This window comes from Cyprinus carpio, chromosome B22, assembly GCF_018340385.1.
Source record: "Cyprinus carpio isolate SPL01 chromosome B22, ASM1834038v1, whole genome shotgun sequence".
In the NCBI taxonomy this organism is placed as follows: domain Eukaryota; kingdom Metazoa; phylum Chordata; class Actinopteri; order Cypriniformes; family Cyprinidae; genus Cyprinus; species Cyprinus carpio.
In genome coordinates, this window is record NC_056618.1 from 17,831,790 (window position 1) to 17,847,327 (window position 15,538).

Sequence of the window (15,538 nt, forward strand, 5' to 3'; positions counted from 1 at the left end):
CAGATGTGATTTAAGACCATTTACATATGTGAAACTCTTCCCGCTGTGTGGCTTTTCTCCAGTGTGGGTCATCTCATGTCTTTTCAGACATTCTGGACGAGAGAATGCCTTGTCACATTGTGAACAGTTGTAAGGTTTCTCTCCACTGTGGGTTATCTGACATCCAAACAACATATAATATTTAAAAAAGCTTTCCCCACAATCAAAACACAAAAGCACTTTCACACAAAAAACTCTTCACATAAATAACACAAAAAAACCCAGTCGTGGAAAACTCTTTCCACACAAAGAACACACATAAGGCTTCTCCTGTGTATGAACTTTCAGGATTCTTTTCAGGGAATCTGGATAAGAAAAGTTTTTACCACACTGATCACAGTTATATGGCTTTTCTCCAGAATGAGAACGCAGATGTAATCTGAAAGTTCTTGCCTGTGCAAATCTCCTCCCGCACTGATCACATGCGTGCGGTTTCTCTCCAGTGTGGATTTTCATGTGAGTAATAAGAGTTTCTTTACGTGCAAAACTCATCCCACATTGATCACACATGTGTGGCTTCTCTCCACTGTGAACTCTCATGTGAAATTTAAGACTTTGCCTGCATGAGATACTCTTTCCACACTGAGAGCAGGTGCAAGATTTTTTGGCTCTTCTTTTCAGCAAAAACTTACTTTCTCCACTTTTGACATGATGTTTTTCTCCTGCTTCACTCAGTTGTTCACTATCTTCATTCTCTTTAACCGGGTCTAAAATGAAAGTTTAAAGAATTCAATCATTAAAAAAAAAAAAGAATGAATTTATTAAATACAATAAATAAAAGGCAGAGTGATGGAGAAGTAGATAAAAGTAAACCCTGCAGCTGAAAGAAAACAATTACTACAAAAGCTATACAAATGTATGAGTAATTGATTAATATTTTTGTTGACCTTTTACATGTATTCAGTACTTTGATTTTCCGATTATTATAAGAACTATTAAATGCTTGATGAATTACAAATGTATGTAATGTTATTACAATACAATAGTGTCTTAACATTTTCATTGATTTTCACAATTTATTTTCATTTGCATTGTTAACTGAACCTGTTATGACACCACTTTCTTCCTTTTATTTTTAAATTTAGCATTTCTTCCAGTTGTAGAGAATTAAGAAGAAACACCAACCTCTTTGTTTTTCAGTAACTTCACATTTTTTTCTGCAGGGTTCTGGATGACTCATGTCCTCACTGTTCTTTCATTAACTCGATCTTCTTCACTTGTAGGCTGACAGGACAAATTGCTATGTGGTAGGAACATCGTTAATAAATTGGATGTAAAATGGTGTTTAAACTTTTTTTTTTTAAGAGTTAAAAATTAAAATTAATTTAATACACTAAATAAAATACCAACAAGAATAAAACGAGAGTATGAAATATTAGCTGGGCTTTTACACTGTTAATGCCTATGTAATGAGTTTTAGGTGGCAGTTTACAGATGATCTGAAGACATCAGCATTATGAATGAGGTTAAAACAGGAACTACTGACATGAAGTAAAGAGGATTTTACAGCAGCTGTCTGACTCCTGAAACAAGCCTTTGATCAACAGAGATCTCACTGTTATTCAAAGTATCTGTGGTATAAACAGAGTCTGAATAGGCTGTGACAAAGGTGTATAAAACTGCTGTATTCTCAAAATCTGTCTGTATTCTCACACTAATCACATTTTAATGTAATACACTAAATAAAATACACTTTAAATACTTGTTTTACTAAGTTGTTAAATAAAATACACTTTAAATACTTGTTTTACTAAGTTGTTCAAATGAATTATTACTTAATCATTAATAAACTTAGTTACTGGACAATCAAACTATGATCAGAACAATCAAACTATGTTTAGGTTCAAATGGACACACATGAAAGCAGCAGAAAATACTACTGTAAAGATGAGAGTCATTTGTACTTGCTTTATATTAGAGGTCTCCAACTCAATTCCTGGAGGGCCACAGCTCTGCACAGTTTAGCTCCAAGCAGCTCCAATTCACACCTGCTTGGAAGTTTAATCCTGAAGACCTTGATTAGCTGGATCAGGTGTGTGTGATTAGAGTGTGAGCTAAACTGTGCAGAGCTGTATCCCACCAGGAGTTAAGTTTGAGACCTCTGCTTTATATATTTCCAGTGCTTTATCTCAGATTGTGAAATTCAGTTACGAGCACTCCTAAATTACATGTGCGTTCTCATTCTGGAGAAAGACCATTTCACTGTAATCAGTGTGGTAGAAAATGTATTTGGGCTGAATCCCTAAAACAGAAGCCTCAAGTGATCTTTGTGGAATAAGTTTTCGTCTGCTGAACACTTTAAAATTACATCAGGAAAATCACAATGGTGTGAAGAATCTTATCTGCATTGATTGTGGAAATAATTTTAAATTACATCAGGAAAAAAACAATTACACTTACACTATATAACAAAAATTAAACCATTAAATTAAAACAGGAAAACATCATTTTCACTTACACTTTCTAATGTAAATTAAATCATGATTTTTGTATTATATTACAAAAATTATGCTGTTTAATGAAAGATATAAAAATTTTTACATGTTCTTTTGCTTGCATGCCCCTGGCAACGCACACAAACCAGCTGAGGAGCAATCACCAAGCCCAGCTGATGGCAATCAATTAATCATCAGTCAATCTCGTAGACAAGGATTTAAACCTCATTGGAAACAGAAGAGGTAGAGATTGTTCTCTAGACTGAAGCGAAGACTTGTGCTTTTGTTTTTTCACCAGAGATTGACTGAAAGGAGTTTGCTGTTATGGATACTCCATGGGCAAATTGCGGCATATACTGATTCCTGCCTGTTCTGAAGACTTTCACCAACTCTTGGCTGGACCACAAACACTCCTTCACTGGGGAACTGCAGCACTACTTCACTGAATGCAGACTGGAGGAGTACCTGCAAGCTTCCCCTGGCTGGTTTCCTTGCATCTGCTCCCTTGTAAATAAAAGCATTTCCTTGTGTCTGTTCTCCTTTTTCACATCAGGAACCTGCTAAGTTAAAAATAAAAACAAAAAAAAAAACATACACACACACACAAATTTTTTATATATATATATAGATTTTTATTATTATTATTATTTTTTTAACTTGGCAGGTTCCTGAGTGGGCCCTATTTGAAATAGTTTGTTTGTATTTTTGTTCTATTTTATTTATTAATTCAACATTTTTCACATTATCTTTTTCAAGTTTGGATGTGTACAGAAACCGAATAATTAAATGTAAAATAGCACTGCATAGTCTTCACTGTAAAAATTAAATATACAATCAAACCAAAATTAATTCAACATTTTTCACATTATCACAGTTTATTTGCTATAGTTTAGAAAATGGCAATAAAATATGTCAAGAGCTCAGAGCTGAATTGTGTCAGAACAATTTCATCTTGATAATGTCAGATAATTTTGATAGAAAGGTAAGTAATGGATTACAATCAACCAAAAAATCTGACAACTGTTAGTATGACAATATTTGCATAACTGTCAATACTTTGTTGACCAATTACCAAGCAATGCTTCATTTTGTTCAGTCTGTGGTGTGAAAAGGTTGCATTAGCAATTCAGGAAAAACACGTAAGAAAAACATGGTCAGGTCAAATGTCTGAATAATTTTTGGTCCCAGTTTTTTTTTTTTTTATCAATTTCACTAGTAGTCCACTGTATTAATAATTATTGGGTACAATATGTCACAATTTGCTTTATTTTGCTATACTCACTTACATGAATTATAGTGTCCTGCACCTACTAGTAAAAAAAAAAAATATATATATATATCAAAAATTGTATCAATTGTTGGTTTGCCTGTGCATTAATTCTTTTTAAAACTACAAAGTAATTCAGTCAAGAGCAGTGAGTGATGTTCTTTCATTTATTTTCTAGGATTAGCATTACAGCAGCAAGTAGCTAAATTAGGCGCGGTCACTTTAAGAGACAATGAATGCATCTACATCACTTTCTTGTTTTTGCGAATAAAACACTGACACAATTATAAACAAGTACATTAACATTCACAATAGCATTGATTTATTGAATAATTAAGTAAATATAATTCCTTGATTTACCTTTGTAAAGAAATCTCATTGCTCTCTGCTGTCTTTACCAACGACATCTTTACTTGTGTCGGCCAGCGTAGCTTCCGTAGCTTCTCTGCAAATTGCAACCTAAATTCTGATATTAATAATTTCCTGTCAGTACGGTTTATTGGCTTTACTTCGATAACTTTGCAACATTTGAAATGTACACATTTATGTGCAAAGAATTTAAGAGAAATTATGATTGGAGAAACTAAAAAGATAATTAAATTCTCACTAGAATCTTTCATTGCAATGAAATTAAAAATTAGAGAATCTAAAAAAAATGCCAAAAAAATCTGGCAAAAAATAAAAAATAGTCCCAAAGAACTATCGCTGCCATGCAGAAGTCCCAGTGACTGTGAATAAAAGAGGACACATTAGAAATTCACAATCTAAAACTGTAATGCAAATAATAATACTTTTGATGCTATTTAGTAGCTTTAAACCAAGCCTGAGGGTAGCCAAACAGTCAAATTAATCAAATTAAATGTAATTAAATTAATCAAATTAAATGTAATGAAGATCACTCAACAGTAGTAAAATCTCTGATCTCAACAACACTGTTCAAAGTGCAGTCTTAAATACAGCTTATAGCTTGGTTTTATTTTAGGTTTTGCAAAACTTACTACACAGTTGTATGATTCTCAGTATTTGTCTTTAGGCAGACAAACAAACATGAAGAGATCATAAATCTAAAACAATGTGTACTTTGCATTTGCATTCGCTCTGGGTTTGCCCAATCCCCAAACTTTCTCACACTCAAATAGATTGTCAAAAGAATGCACCTCGTGACCTCTCAGCACAGAAGCAAAAGAAAATTGTGTACAATTCCACATTGTAGTCACAAAAATCTTTTGATTGAGCAATGATTTGACCCATGCTTTCAGTATGTGCTTGCAGTTCATTGAATGTTCACAGCAGCAAAACCTGTAACTGTTTTCCAGTTTAGCCTGCTGCTGTACACACGATGCACATGCCAGGACTGTTGTAGCCACAGGGCCAAATCAAGAGTGTATCTTCAGAAAGATCAGTGAGAAGATAACCAGTCATTCTAAACAAGTTGCTCAAGAGGCCCTGCAGATACCAGTAACAAAAAAATATTTAAATTTACACTATTTTTAATGTAATATAATGTACATTATAACAACCTTTTAATATATTATATTATAATGGCCAGGAATGGCCTTTAATCTCATGATGATTCAGCACTGATTTAGAAGAAGGAAGAAAGTTGTCGAAGAATGATCAGAATGTAGAAAGAGGGAATGCTTACATAGAAAGTAGTTGGAAGTAGTAGAGCTGTGAAAAGAGAAAAACAGAGGGTAATGAGAAGCAAGAATTAAGAAAGGAAAATAAAAGGAATAATGATCAAACTAATGGAAATAACTTATTTATCTCTTATCTCCTATTTGTGCAAAAAAATATAAAATGTCCAGGATTTACCAACTAAATTAGTCTTATTCTCTCTAGAAATATGGCACCTAGTCTTAGAGTTTGTACTTGACTAACTGGGGCCCAGGTCAGGAAGCAGACAGACTGGCTAAACCGCAAACCAATCTAGCCGCCTCACGCCACAGAAATCAGTTAATTCTCAACACATAGAGACTATTTCACCTAGATTTCACACTGTAGAGACTGTGTCTGTTCCCCGAACTAGAAAATACAAACAACGTCCAAACCAATTTAAGAGTAACAATTTAATTGAGGTTCAGCAAATAAAAGACAGTTGCAATACGGATAAATCAAATGATAAAGCTTGTCTTATTGAAGGTCCCTATCAGGTCCCTTTAGATGTGCTCTGTTGAACAGAAACCTGGTTAAAACCTGAACACCCAAGATTTTTGTAAAATGGTGATAATGATAACAATCCAGTTTAAATCCCCTTTGAGTGATATCAGTTAATGCTGGCTGCAGATAAAGTTTTAATTGTTGGTGATTTTAATATCCATGTTGATAATGAAAAGATGGTGATTTTACTATCCATGTGGATCAATGAAAAACGATGCTTGGGATCAGCATTTATAGACATTCTGAACTCTATTGGGGTTAAACAACACGTCCCAGGACCTACTCATTGTCGAAATCATACTCTAAATTGAATACTGTCACATGGAATTGATGTTGATGGTGTTGAAATTGTGCAGCCAAGCGATGATATCTCAGATCATTATTTAGTTTTGTGCAAACCTCATATAGCTAAAACTGTAAATTCTACTTTCTTGTTACAAGTATGGTAGAACCATCACTTCTACCACAAAAGACTGCTTTGTAAGTAATCTTCCTGATATATCCCAATTCCTTAGCAAATCCAAAACCTCAGAACAACTTGATGATGTAACAGAAACTATGGACTCTCTCTTTTGTAGCATTTTAGATACAGTTGCTCCTTTACACTTAAATAAGATTAAGAAAAACAGTCTGACACCATGGTACAATGAGCACACTCGCACCCTAAAGAGAGCAGCACGGAAAATGCAGCGCAGCTGGAGGAAAACAAAACTAGAGGTATTTCATATTGCTTGGCGGGAAAGTAAGCTATCCTACAGAAAAGCATTAAAAACTGCTAGATCTGATTACTTTTCGTCTCTTTTAGAAGAAAACAAACATAACCCCAGGTATTTATTCAATACAGTAGCTAAATTAACAGAACAATAAAGCATCAACAAGTGTTGACATTTCCCAACATCACAGCAGTAATGACTTTATGAACTACTTTACTTCTAAAATTGATACTATTAGAGATAAAACTGTAACCATGCAGCCATCAGCTACAGTATCGCATCAGACAGTGCTCTATAGATCCCCTGAGGAACAGTTCCACTCATTTTCTACTATAGGAGAGGAAGAATTGTATAAACTTGTTAAATCATCTAAACCAGGGGTCTCCAACCCTGCTCCTGGAGATCTACTGTCCTGCACATTTCAGCTCCAACCCCAATCAAACACACCCGAACCAGCTAATCAAGGTGTTCAGGGCTACTTGATAATGACAGACAGGTGTGTTGGAGCAGGGTTGGAACTGATGTCTGCAGGACGGTAGCTCTCCAGAAGCAGGGTTGGAGATCCCTGGTGTAAACCAACATGTTTGTTAGACCATGCTTCCCAAACCTCTCCTGGAGGACCCCCTGGGCCTGGACATTTTGTATGTCTCCCTATCAGACACACCCAATTTAGCTGGCAGTCTCTACTAACGAGGTGATGAGTGCTGAGTTAGATAAAAGAGACATACAAAAGGTGCAGGGCAGGGGGGCCTCCAGGACAGGTTCTGGGATCACTGTGTTAGACCCTATTCCATCCAAGCTCCTGAGGTGCTTCCAGATGTCATAGATCCTCTTCTGACCATTATTAATCTCATTGTCATTAGGATACGTCAAAACTGGCTGTTATTAAGCCTCTCATCAAAAAAACACAACTTAACCCCAAAGAACTAGTTAATTATAGACCGATCTCGAATCTCCCTTTTCTGTTCAAGATACTAGAAAAGGTAGTATACTCACAATTATATTCCTTCTTAGAGAAAAATGGTATCTGTGAGGATTTCCATCTGATTATCATCTGATCGTGGTTGTATCTCTCTATTAGTGCTATTGGATCTTAGTGCGGCATTCAACACTATTGACCACAACATTCTTTTGCATAGACTAGAACACTTTGTTGGCATTAATGGAAGTGCATTAGCATGGTTTAAATCGTACTTATATGACCACCATCAATTCGTAGCAGTGAATAAAGAGGTATCATATCGATCACAAGTGCAGTATGGAGTACCTCAAGGCTCAGTACTAGGGCCATTACTCTTCACGCTTTAAATGTTACCCTTGGGAGATATCATCAGGAAACACGGTGTTAGCTTTCACTGTTATGCTGATGATACTCAGCTCTATATTACATTTCCCAGCAGATCTGGGTGTCATAATGCCTGCAACACAGCAGACTGTGTAAATTCAGCTGTAACAGCATCTTAAGGTGCAACATGCTTAGACTGTGCTGAAACACTTCTAGATCTGACCATTAACACTCAGTTTCTGTTGGCCTTTTAATTACAAAACCTGATCATGACAATGATATATGTCTTGGTAAACAAGAAAACAAATATGCTCCTGATGGCATGCAATCTTGGATTACAACCATTTGAAACAACTGTTTGGCTGTGGCCATTACAGGAAGAATAGCTAAACTACAGCTTTTAAATCTCTCTTTTTTGTTAATCTCATTCTGTGATTGACCTAGCTGAAACCTTAGGTCTGCATTAATGCTTTGCTATCAAAAGAACTTACATATCCAATTTTATGATGGAAATTGTGTATTTCTATGTTTAATTATGTGACATATGTTTATTTTGCATACCACTGGTAAATATACCGGTTATATTGATTTTGCTACTTTTTATTCATCCTGACCAAATACTTAGTGGTAGGAAACAATTCGGCTATCAAATGAGAACTGTTTACTGAATATTTGACTCTGAAAAATGGAGACCTTATTTACCACTTACAATTTTGACATAATTGTTCCTTTGTGTATCTTTGTTTATTTTATAACACCTTTTCTCATCCCACAAAATCACCAAAGTCTTCAGTGTTCAGTTATTGCATGGTCATTATGAAGTTGTTTATTTGTCTAGCACACATTGGAGCACCATTAGTGCAATTATTTCTTCACCTGGAGATCTGAAAAACCCTATAAATCACACCTTTTGCCTTAAGGTGACAGAAGGCTTCTCAGTGGGTCAGACAAACATCCTGGGGAGGACGACACTGGACACAGATGTTTCCCCAGAATAGAGAGACACTTTCAACTCTAACTTGATCAGCTCAAAGGACCTGATACATCAGGTAAACCTATAGAGTGATGAACAGTACAGGTGGAAACACACCTGACCAAACAGACTGCTTAAAGGCACTGGGCATGTCACTGATGTGCTTAATGTTGTTCTTTCAGGTGACCACTGCATGCATCAACTAGTGCTGCCCGCTCTGCAAAGACTTCGCCAGTAATGAACTTCATAAGGAAATCATTTAATTATGGCCCTTGTAGACCACTCAGAGTTTGCTCCAAGGGACCAGGGAAGGACTGAAAGGAGTGAAAATATTTCCCTATGAAATTAATTCCCTGTGAAGCTAATAAACTCAAGAACTCACACAAAACAGACGCCATGCCGCATGCAAAACCATAAAACAATAAAACTGATCTGGAGGAGAGATCTTCAAGGAGCGTAAACAACACCTATCTCCATGCTCATTTACGACCCCCTTCCTCCCTCTCCTCATCTCTCCACTCCCTGCCTCTGACTCTCACTCTTCTCCTCCAAAAGCAAGAATATCCATATGCCATGTTATAGCTCATGAATATGTTGTGTCTTCCCCTCGATGTTTTAAATGTGACTGGTATAATGGTCTCAGTTTCACAGTAGTCACTTGTATTATAAGAGATATTGAAAACTTTTGTATAATTGTGTTCTGCTGAGGAAGGGGTGTGTCTATCTATCTCCAAGCCAGATGTGACCCTGGGGCCAAGAGAACTTAACAAGCCAAAAGGTTTTTATGTTTTTACAACTGATTTGAAGATTTCTTTGTTTCTGGTCTGGGTATATAAGGGAAGTGACAAAACATTACTGGGGGAATCTGTAGTCAGAAAAAAACCCATGCAGCGTGTGAGAGTCTCTGGAGCTCTGCAACAGAACTCTCGCTGCTGTGTGTCTACCTGCCGTCATGTATGATTCAAAAATGTAATTGTGTTAAACACATTGTTCCCATAGAGCACACTGTATAGGTGTTTGTTGTACTACATATGTACATAGGTTAGTTAAGTATATTCTTTAAAACACATGATTACTTTGCTGTAAGTGTTCTTTGAGATACTTGGGTAAAAGGTTGTTTGATGCTATGCATTTTAGACCATGTGTCTTGTGTTAAATTAGGATTACTGTTACATGTGTGTCTATGTTAAATTTGTTTGTCTCCAGCGTGGAACACTTTGCTGTTTCCCATTTGGCTACAGTGTATATGTACAGGAGCGGGTTGCCACGCAGCTACAAAATGATTCACAATTGCACTATCCTTTCTAAATTGGCTTCTAATTATTTCAATATGTAATTGACATGATACAATTTTACCTGACTAATAATAAATTGTTATATTTGATTTATTCAAAGATCTCCTGAAATCATTAGACTATTAGACTGTGAGGATGCTTTTGTTACCGCAGATTTATGACCAGGATAGTTCAAACTGAAGGCTCAGGAATGATAGGAGCAGTAGGTATGTCATCGGAGACCTTCTGCTTCCTGTCTATCGCTGATGTTAGCAAGTTGTATGGGAAATGACTAATTGAACTAAACTTTTTGTCATAAGCAAGCAGTAGGCGGCCGGCAAAACGGGTATTATTCTACCTACAGTGAAAGTGGTGCTTTCAGCCTACAATACGCTCAAAATTAGAAACATTGTCTGAATTCAGTGATTACTTAAAATTGGAGTCCAATTGTACACACCTTTGTGATCCGTTTTTAATTAGAAACATTGTCTGAATTCAGTGATTACTTAAAATTGGAGTCCAATTGTACACAGAGCTAGACTAAAATTTACACTAAACACCAAAAGTGCAAGTAAAAGACCGAATACGCATTAAACATTCGACAAGGCCATTGGATTCCACTTTTTGGGCTGGCGGGTGGATTCTTACAATATACACAGTTATTTATATATATGTGTGTGTTTTACTTTTTCTTCATTGCTGTGCTATGAATATTCAGTTACTCTACCACTTATGACATATTTACCAAACACAGATGCCATAAACTACCATGTAGCGTTTTAACTGTCTTATTAATTTCTCTTCTTCTCTTGACATGCTATCTTGTAAATAAATAAAACAAAACTATTCATTTTGCTAATTAATTGTGAAGCTTCACTGTAAAAATCCAACTCACAAAAAGTCAGACTAATGATTATATTTTAGTTAACTGGACAATTAAAATGTTGGCTTAACTAGTGAAAAGACGTTGGTTCAACAATCGTTGGCCCAACCTAGTATTAATTGTAAGTTCGATTTGTAAATGCAAGTTAACAATCATACAAGTTGGGTTGGAGGTTGGAGCATGCACACTGTAACGACCACGGAAAATGTGCAATGAAGCGCACCAACACCGAACAGACTGGACAGACGAAGGAGCCTAACCCTAACTCTGGTGGATACGGTGAATAAGCTAAAGTCCCAAAAAGTCAGCGTGTTCCTTTAAAGGTACAATTTGTAAGATATTTGCAGTAAAATATCCAAAAACCACTAGGCTAGTGTTATATATATTTTTCCAGCTGATTACTAACAATATCTCTAATGTTTTCAACTACTTGTAAATCATGAGAAAATTCCCATTCTAAACAGTGACAGGGGCAGTGCAGTCGCCTGTCAATGACGTTAGTTACCCTTTGTTACCGCCTTTACTGACGTAGAAAACACATGACAACAGTGTTGTGGACAAATGCGGAAGTAGTGTCTAGCGTCCAGCACAGCACTAGCTTGCTTCAAGCAGTTCCTTATTTACTTCTTCTTGCACATGTTACTTATTTATGGAACATAATTACTGTTTACCATCTGCCGCTGGTTCTGTCGACAAGGACAGCTCCCGTAAACGTACGGGCCAACCAAACGACCCAAGAAGAGTTTGGGACAAGAGGAGAGAAAGAGCGAGGATCAATATCGGTGTTGCATTTTCTAGATGGAGAGAGCTTCTCGACAAACTTCAACTAGAAAGAGATGCCGATCTCGCTCGTGTTTATGACATCTGACGTCAAAGCTGTAATGTGATTGGTTATTACAGCACACGTGATCCAAGTTAGCCATTACGCTTTCTACAACTGTAATTAATACAGACCCCTCTCATCTCCCTTTAGTAAGTTAATCTCTGCTATGCTAACCATGTTGTTGTGGCAGAAATAGTCGAATGTTATTACATTATTCATTTCAGTTTGTACAACCATTTAAGAGAGAAATTCAAGCAATTTTTAATGACATACAAGCATTTCACACAACTGTTTCTAGCACTTTAAAGCTTCAATTTGAAGGTTATTTTCAATGGGATGACCGAAATATACTGCGGTGAACAAACATTTATGTAAAATGTATAAATACATCAAATCACCATTAAAACCTGTAGAAAGCAGCAGGGGAGCACTTACTGTCTTATTAATCATTCATACTTTTTTCTTTATATATTGAAATGATAAAATAACAATTATAAAATCACTATTATAAAATATCAAATCTTCAAGAAATCAGATTTTGTCAGTTTTGTTTTGTTTGTGTATGAAGTAAGAAAAGAGGAGTTTCATCAAAGCAGACTAAAAGTGTTCGAGGATGGATAGTTTTGACAAACCTGATGAACCTGTGATACCTTCTTCAGGGTGAAAAACTAAAATAAAAGCTGAAACATTTTCACGGAATCTTGCAAAAGCAACATGTTACAATGGTGAAGGAAAAGCTCTGTGTATTGCATGTAATCAAATCCATACAGTCCATGATCACAACAACGTTTTTTCAGGCATCTACATTGTCAGCTGATGAGATTACAAAGATATTGTATATTAAGTTGTATTTTTTAACAAAGATTAATAACTTCTGTAGCAAATGTAGCTTTATAGTTAACATTAGTTAATTCATTAGTTAACAAATGTGCCAATGAAAAATTCTTGTAAACATTCATTAATCTCAGTTAATTCCAATATTTTAACTTCTGTAGCAAATGTAGCTATTGTTTATTGTTAATGTTAACTAAGGTTTACTAAGATATATTTTATAACAAAGAATAAAAACATCTGTACCAAATCTAACTATCAACTTTTTAAAATGTTAAATGGCCTAATAAAAAAATTAATTTTTCTGGTGATCAGATGAAGGGATAAAACATTAATTATATTTATCCTAATCAAATTTTCTGGTGATCAGATGAAGGGATAAAACATTAATTATATTTATCCTAATCAAATGAAAATTAAACCTTTTTATTTTTTTGGCAAACAAAGTGCTTTATTGGTTTATTGTTAAAATTAAAAAGAAAACAAATGTGATTATTCCTTTAAAAATAAGGATTTATTCATATTTATTAGTAGTAGTAGCATTGTTGTTACATTGAGTCTTAAGACTGCTAAACAGAACTATTTCTGATACCGTTTTTTCACGTTACACTAAACTTGTATTTTGAGGAGTTGCAGTGAGGAACTTGCAGCTGTTGTGTATGTGATATTATGGTAGTTTTGTCTAATTAAACAATAAAATGCTAATGAAGTGACTCTCAGAGCAGCTGGGGATGATATTTGTGTTATTTATATCAAAATAGTGACACAACAGAGGCTGAAAACACAGTGAGCATCGTCCACTCTTTAGTAAAACCTGTAGTAAACAAAACAGTTCATCGCAACATCTGCCAATCATTCATTCATTGCGGAAATCATGGCGCCTTTACGCGTGATGTCAAATACATCCACACATTTGTAGTATTACTATAAAATTTTACCTGAGCATTGCAAATCATGCATATTGCTTTGTTCTTGGTTCTCATCAACAGTATCTCCACCATTATAAAGCACTGAATGAATGACAGGCTTTCCGTTGTAACATTGCGTAAGTGCGACATCTAGTGGAGAAGACTAATGATAAGATTCACATTCATCAGATCTTGTTTTAAATGTTTGCTGAAATAAATACCGGAAAAGATCTACCCCAACCCTATAACTTATTGTAATGTGATAACTATTGGTCTTTACAATTATTTTGCACTTTAATGTGTAACCCTAGATCTTATTGTAATGTGATAACTATTGGTCTTTATAATTATTTTGCACTTTAATGTGTAATTTTTTATTTATTTTTTTTTTTTTGTGTGTATTGCTTTGTTGTTTTTAAATGTTCAGTTATTTTTGTTATTAGAAGAAAGTTATTAAACCTGTTATACTTTATTATGACAACACTTTTTTGCAACTGAATTTCAATATCGTGACAATAGCGTATACTACATAAAAGCATTAGCAATTAATTGCAACATAAATTTAATACCGGCATATCCCTAATGGGGTATTACAAATTCCCCTACACTAAGTTCTTATATCTATGCAGTGTGAAAGCCCTTTTTAACTGATTATGTCACAGCTCTTATGATTTTTCTAACTGAAACCATAAACCAATAAATCTGATGGCCTGTTTGAAGTTTTATAACCTTTTTATAACCTGAAAAAATTAAGAGTAAACACCAACCTATTGGTTCTTCAGTATCTTCCTGTTTAATTCTGCAGGTTTCTGGATCATTCATGTTCTTCATTGTTCTTTCACCAACTCTTGTGGAAATATACAGCACTAATTGATGAATTGCTGTGTGAGGAGCTTCACTGTGTGGTAGGAGGAGCAAAACTGCCAAAACAAACATAAATCAGTCATAGATACAACATAAATCATCAAATTGATGCTTTCATTAATTCACACACTTTAAAAATGCTGTTTGTTTTTAAATATCCAACCAATTAGATGTATGGTAATTTGTAATTTTTTAAAATAAATTCACATATTTTAATATTTATATTTTTTCTGTTTTTTTTTTAAATTTATCACTATTCATTACCACAGTTAAATAACGATCATAAAGCAGCATTACATGTATTATGAATCTAATGTAGTTTTTGTAATTTTTTTTTTCTGAGATTTAAGAGCACGACATGTTTATATTTTACAATGTCAAAACTACATATCTTAATAATTTTTTTTTTCTGAGATTTAAGAGCACGACATGTTTATATTTTACAATGTCAAAACTACATATCTTAATATTTATGTACCTCTTGTGACGGATTTAAAAGATCCCGCGTGATGCATATCACGTACTTTGACTTTTGTTTAAGTGGCATTCAGTAACAATGGCATTATTGCTCCAAGCATCGAAACAAATTATACACATGAACATACGATAGCACACAAATCTAATAATATATAATATATGTAGCTATTAAGCATATAACGTTAGTTCCTTACATCATTGTCTACTAGGCTAAATGTTTATTCCAGACAGCAGACGCTAGAAAAGACGCACAAATAGCAGCAAATGAAAACAATACATTACAGAAATAACTCTGGAGGCTGTTACTTTAAAAAGCTGTGTTAGTGTATAAAATAAGAGAGAAACACCAACTGTTTACCTGGCCTCAGAAAGACTGGGTGAGGGCACTAGCGGTGACGCCATCAACATGAGGCGACAACAATTAAAAACAACGAGAACAAAAAAGCCAGAGGGGCGAGCATGAATCAAATGAACACAATTATACAGGATTAAAATAAGTAATAAGTAATTTTGGACTTTATATAGACTTTTTATTCTTTATGACCAGAAAAGACAAAACATAGGGTTTATAGTCTACTAAAAATGATATAAGTGGGATCTTACTCA

General features: G+C 34.9%; 1 long non-coding RNA gene across 3 annotated transcripts; it reads right to left on the reverse strand.

Annotated features, from left to right (window-relative positions):
• Positions 1–334: 334 nt before the first annotated feature.
• LOC109097709 lies at positions 335–4,244 on the reverse strand. 3 transcript variants are annotated; one of them, XR_006158037.1, is made up of 3 exons: positions 4,102–4,244; positions 1,165–1,279; positions 335–746 (listed from the first exon to the last, which is right to left on the reverse strand). It is a non-coding gene; the product is annotated as an uncharacterized LOC109097709 (long non-coding RNA). The 3 variants fall into 3 exon arrangements; XR_006158036.1 differs by lacking the exon at positions 4,102–4,244 and adding an exon at positions 1,944–2,234; XR_006158035.1 differs by lacking the exon at positions 4,102–4,244 and adding an exon at positions 1,526–1,626.
• Positions 4,245–15,538: the final 11,294 nt, after the last annotated feature.